Consider the following 6,754-nt stretch of genomic DNA (forward strand, 5'->3'; position numbering starts at 1 on the left):
TTTGCCTTGAACTATTTGTCCAATCAGTCTGCACATTTCAGTCTTTTCGTATCTGCGTCATACATTTTGGCAGGTTTTATTTTCTGTTCAGTGAGTAGGACAAATTAAGATCTGATAATTCCATTAGACATGTAATAGCATAGAAAGTAGATAGAATTTATATGTGCTTAAAGAGAAATAGTAATGATAAAACAGTTTTGATATAGTGTTATTAAATACTATTTCTTCATGCACTTTTAGTAATGCAGGTAGTTTGTCTTTGCAATCTGTGCCTTTTACTGTGTGGACTGTGCAAATTCATGGAGTTATTAATGATTGTACAAGTCAGTTATAAGGTTTGTACTCAAATATCTACCTTTTTATTCCATAGAAATGGCCATAGCATATTAGGTAAGCTTTTAACTTGGAGTGACTTATTTATTCACCTCACTACTAGTTTTACAAAAAAATTGATATTTTATTGGTGTTCTATAAAAACTAAGTCATTCCTATTCATCATCTCACTCATGAAAACATCTTAATTTATTTTTAAGTACAATAGTAAATAAAATATACACAGTACTTTATTTGAGAATTTTATGAATTCAAATAAATTTTTACTATCAAAGGAAAATCAGTTTTTCCCACCCTTAAAACCTATAATATAGTCTCCCTATATACATATGCAGAAGAAAAAATTTATATTCTTTATTCAAGTTCTAATCCAAACCAAGTCTATACTCATACAAACAGAACTATATTTCAAGTTCAAAATTTTATGATTCATAAAATTTCTAATATGATACACATCTCAAAATGTTTTAGGAAATTTGGACATCTTAAAAATGTTTGAACTCAAAATATTCAAGATGAACTGTACCACCCATAATTAATAAATTAAAGTTTGTGTCATTTTAGATCAAAATATATTTACTCTGTGCCTACCAAGAAACCTTAGAGAATTATACGTGAAATATATTTCAAGGGCTGCCATGCAATAATTAATAGAATGTCATGACCTTTAATTGTGGTGGAGTCCATTTGTATTATAGACTCTTCATATCACAAGTATTTACTGATAAATATGATCATTGTTCATTTATCAAACCTATCAGCTTTGAGTACAATTCAGTTCCCTTGGTATATGCATAATAAGCAACCCAAATTCTGATTCATAGGAAGCAAATTCTCTCTGAACTATTTTTGCTTAAGTCTATAAATTTGTTCTTGATTAATATCGTTCCTTGATATGAAACTCTATTACTTTGAAATTGTAAAATTAGTCTGAAATAAAGCAACAAAGGCTGTATTTAGCAGAATTATTTTCTGACATCAGACATATCCAGATGATCTCAGGATTTTTCTATACTTCTTTAGAAAAATATTGCTCAGGGACATTGAGAGGATGTTAAATTCATCTGCTGAGGAACTAAGCAGAGAGGATTCACACAGAGCATGCTCTTCCATCTATCAGAGCTAAACTAGGTAGTTTAGAACAAGAATACTGCAATTCTGAAGGTACATTTAACAAAGAGTGCAGTAGATTATTATCTTATTATCTACTTTAAGAAGAAAGGGGAAAGAATATGTCCTCAACCAATTTTACCCATTCAAATGTATCCAGAAAACTGAAGAAAATTTGGAAGCAACCTTCACATGAATAAATGCTTACTTTATCCATTTTCAAAATAAATGGTTAGAGGGATGCTTCATTGTTTTCTGCTCTAAATACACAATTATTAATTTTTCTTCAACCAAAGTTTAATCTTTAATGGGAGCTCTCATGACAAAAATGAAATAAAAGTTTTTTTCCAATTCATCTTGTCTTACTCCACATTTGTTAATGAAAACTGCTTCAGTGTACCAGAGAATCACAATTTCCTGCAGGGTAAATTCAGCTTTAGCTGCAGCAGCAGAAAGAATTGCCTTCTTAAATGCATTTCTTCTGTTTCCTCAAGGAAAATTTTATTATTCTCTATTATAGCTTCTTTAGTTTTCTTTTTTAAAACAGAAAGATAAGAGCAGATTTGTCAGTACTCAAGTTTTTAAAATAAATTCACTTCCTGATTTTTATTTTCCTTAATAAAGACATTTTTATATCTTTGGTTAATCTTTATTTACTTACCAAAACCCAGCAGTTAGAGTTAGTACACTTGAGCTGTGAGCAGTGGACACTCTGTTCCTTAACACTTGTTGGATGTCTCTCAATCTCTTTTAGCAAACTGGCTTCCATTCTTCATGGTCTCAGTTTTCCTTTTTAGTTCTTCAGAGCCTTTTGCCTTTCCAATACTTCCACGGTCTTCCATCTCACCTTCTTGCAGTTTCTACTATTGGTGGCTCCATGGAACTCTAATTTCCTGAGTTACAAATCACAGATTATATAGTTGAGGCCCTTAGCTCTTGGCTCTCTGTAATTCGCAATCATCTCCTCACTAACGCTGTTAATGCTGATGCATATGTTTGTCACCAGTCTTGAAATCTGGCTATTTGTTCTGTAACACTGCCTTCTCTCCTTGTGACAGACTGTAATCAGACAAGCTGACCATTAGGGAGAAGCACTATTGGGCCTAATGTAGAGACATTAGATGTACAGAGGGGTACTGCACAAGAAAGAAGTTTGCCAACCTAACAAAAAAAGTAAAGAGAAGACTTGTTTATGTATGTAGTCATAAAGGACCATGACATGTTCCAGCATGTACTATGTATGGTTCAATCAATCATATTTACAAAGCATCCAGTTCCACCAATCATGAGCCTTTAATATGGACCAATCATGGGCTCTCTCTTATATGAACTAATTTCAAAAGTTCCATTATATCAATCACAAAATTTTTACAAATTAAATGGGATGATGTCTGTGGGAATGTCATCAATCTGCAGCAAGTACATGAGGATCTGGTATTGGTGGAATGCTGACAGCTGTAACCATTCTCAGGAGAAAGTGTTAGGGAGCTGCAGCCACAAGACTACTCTATTTTCTTGGGACATGGATGTTAAATTATTTTTGCTGTTCTGTCTCTAAGTGTTGGAACTGCAAGACGGGCTAGAAAATCCTTGAATGTTTGAGGTTAAAAAACATAGTTTTCTTTGGTTAGTTGAGAATAGATTGTAGTTACTTGGACAAAAATTCGTGACTTATGCTGTGTATGAAGATATTATAAAAAACCATTAGTCCTCTGGTCCACATTCTTGTGCTTCCTTCTGGGCTGGTCCATGCAGTTGCCTTTCCTTCCACCCTCAGTTAGGATAGATGTGAGTTAAGCAGGATCATATAGAATTTCCAGAGTTTTGTCTTATTAGACAGGTGTGTCCAAAGTCTTTGCAAATTGTCTGGGAGAATTGCAATGAGAACAAAGACTCCTGCAATAGAATCTCTGGTGTGGTGGTAGCCCTGACTGATCTCTCCCATCTTTTGTTCTTAACTCAAATTTGAAATCTCTAATGAGATTTGAATTGATTACCAAGAGCTCTGGTCTTATATGTAAACACCATGTGAGATACTTCTCTAGCCGTTTTTGTCAGATTAGTAACCATTGCATACAGCCATAACATATTTTTTTCCAACATTGCCTAGGTATTATGAAATCCAGGCAATTTCTCTAATATTACATATGCTGCATTATGGCAGTTGAATTGATAAATGTTGTTGAGTTACAAGATGAAATCTTTTCCCACATAGATGTAATCTAATCCTTAGAACATTCCTGTGAGCTATGCAAATGTACTATTCTAGTTGCTTCTAATTTGTGATTTAAATATAAAAACTATAAAATCCTTCCTCCCTACCTACCTCACAGTTCAACTTAAAGTTGATGACTAGACACAATTTGTGATTTAAATTCACCAAGAAATGTAAAATTACATTCTAAGTATGATTTTTATTGAATTTTGAGTTTCATAAAATATAATTTTATTATATTTATATCCCCTCCCATATCTGCATCCTGCTTTCTAGCTCCCTACCAAATTTCTACATTAAATATATCCCTATCTCTTTCTTCCAGTATAACCAGTCATTTGAAGATTCCTCATATAAGAGATGCATACTTCACCATTTAGCCAGATCTTGACAGTTTTCTCTGTGCTCAAAAGGAATCAGTAAAAATCATTTTATTTGCATATTTTTTCTAACTTAAATATTCAAATGAGATTATATTATATTAACTATTGCATTATTTCCTGAAATAACAAAATACATTTCCTCTTACATTTGAGAAGAAAAGGATATTAGGATACAACCTCTATCAAGGGAAAGATGCAAAAAAATGAGAAATGCTTTAACTGGGGAAGTGTGAGGGTGTGTGTTGCAGGGGGAGAGCATGAAAGCAGAGATAAATCAAACTAAGGTTATCTGAAAACCTCCAAGAAAAGGTAATATGTGTGAGCGTTTGTCTATAGTGGAAGACCAACACAAAAACCCCATGCCCACAGAGAAATCTCCCTGTGGGTTTTTAGTGAGAATAGTCCAAGAGACTGCCCAGATAATACAAGCTATTGCAGGAGCCCTTGGTTGCCTTCCAGAATGTGAAGGTTAGATTAGACCCTGTTGTTGAAAACAAGACATATATCAGACATAGGATTTGAAGTAATTGAGCTTGAACTGACATGGAAGCCTCCTAGCTGAAGACTAGCTCTTATAGCATTAGAAAATACTATGCAAGCTACCAAGGGAGAAAAATCAATCAATAGTTCTTCTAGTTTTAAAGCTTATCAAACACAATGATGACCAGACCATGAAGATATCCCTAATGGAGTAACAGTGGCACTTTTATTTCTGTTGTTTGAACTTAAGGCTTACTTAATGGGAGGGAATCCATGCATGGTGCTGTAAACATTGCCAAGTATACATAGTCGGAGATATCATAGACCCTAGAGAAGAATATAAGCATTTTCCTATAACAATGTAATTTCTTACTGTATTATAAATATTTATCCCAATAACCATTGATAAATGTAGCTCTCATCAATCACTAAAGAAGGTTCTATTTGCAACAGATGAAGATTTATACAAAGTTCCACAGAGTCAAAACACAGAAAATAAATGTCCATGAGATGCCAAGCCATAACTGATACATCTACAGTGTAATACCTACACCTGAGGTTCATCCACAAAAGCAGGGGTCGAGCAATTGTAATAGCTGGAGGAGCGGGATACTTGCTATTACACAATGCATTCTAGACAGCATAGGAAAACTGCACCCATGAAACCACCTCAATATGATGGTCTAACAAGATGTGCATAATGATATCATCAACTGACATGCCAATTTGGGAAATTTTGCAGATCCACCTCTAGGTGAAGAGCCATAGACAATCAGTGGATGCTAATAAACAGAGAAACTGTTTACTCCAGCATTTAGTTCCCTGACAGGTTGTCTAATCCCAAATGGGCATCCCTAAACACATGTACAGATGAAAACCACTAAATGTACTCTGTGTGTGTGTGTGTGTGTGTGTGTGTGTGTGTGTGTGTAAAACAATAATAATTAAAGAAGAGGACAAAAAACTGAGAGGGAGTCAGGAGGACATGGGATGAATTAGTCTCATGTTGGAAGGGATGATACAAAGGCAATATTGACATATGGAAAATTTCAAAAATGCAAAAAATAAAAAGAGAAGCTAGAAGCACAAAGGAAATTGTGGAGATGTGTATACGTTCTCCACAAGTATTCATCAGAACACTGATCAATGCCTGCAAATAAAAGAAAAAAAAAAGGAGGCTAAGGGAAAACTCAGTCAGATTATAAAGGAGATTTCAGGGGTGACAATAGCCAAGAAATAATACCTAGTTAAGGCAGTCAGACAGAAAATCTCATAAGTTATAAAGCATTTAGCTTAATAGAGGTAAGAGTCAGGACTTAATACTGTGGGACAAATAAGTTCAGAATAAAAAAAAGACTCAGAACCATCTAACATGTCTGAAAATGGAAAATCAAAAGGAAAAAAATGACTCAAATTATTTAGATACTTGAACTTCATTCTAGGCAAAATGCAAAAATATACATGTGCACGCGCGCGCGCACACACACACACCGTTGTATACCAGTACACATACACAATGACATATGATTATCTTACATTTGGTAGTATAAAATAATTTTTAGGTAATTGGAAATTAACATGTAAGTTTAATAATAAAACAATAGATGAGCTATTTTAATTGAAGGATAAAAAATGGAAAGACAAAGAAAATACCTTAAATACATTATTGTAGATATAATAAAAATAGTTCCTTAATAAAAGTGTAAAAACTGGTTTAATATAATAAATTATATTCACATTATGTTTCAATAAATTTATAATATATGCATTATAAAATTAGTTATTTTGGGCTTACTACATTAATTCTTTTGTAAAAACTGGGCACACGAAATTACTTTACAATAGCCCCAAAATTAATTTTAGCTAATAGCACATTAAAAAATTCATGTAGAACATTTAGTAATACTCTTGTTCTTTTGGTTTATGTTCTTTGAAACAGTAACGTTGTTATGCAATATTCAATTTTAGAACATGTAAAGGACTTTAGTAAGAATTTAAAAAATATGAGCCAGTTATATTCCAACAACATTGTTCCATATATTTAAAAATTTCAGAAATGAATATAATGGTAACTTGTATATATAGGGGCAGAATATTAATTACATTTAATTAAAAATATAAATGAGCCGGGCATGGTGACACACGATATTAATCCCAGCATTCCGGAGGCAGAGGCAGGCGGATCTGTATGAATTCAAGGCCAGCCTGGTCTACATAGTGAGTTCCAGGACAG

This window comes from Nannospalax galili, unplaced genomic scaffold (genome assembly GCF_000622305.1).
Source record: "Nannospalax galili isolate Female #2095 unplaced genomic scaffold, S.galili_v1.0 scaffold140, whole genome shotgun sequence".
In the NCBI taxonomy this organism is placed as follows: Eukaryota; Metazoa; Chordata; class Mammalia; order Rodentia; family Spalacidae; genus Nannospalax; species Nannospalax galili.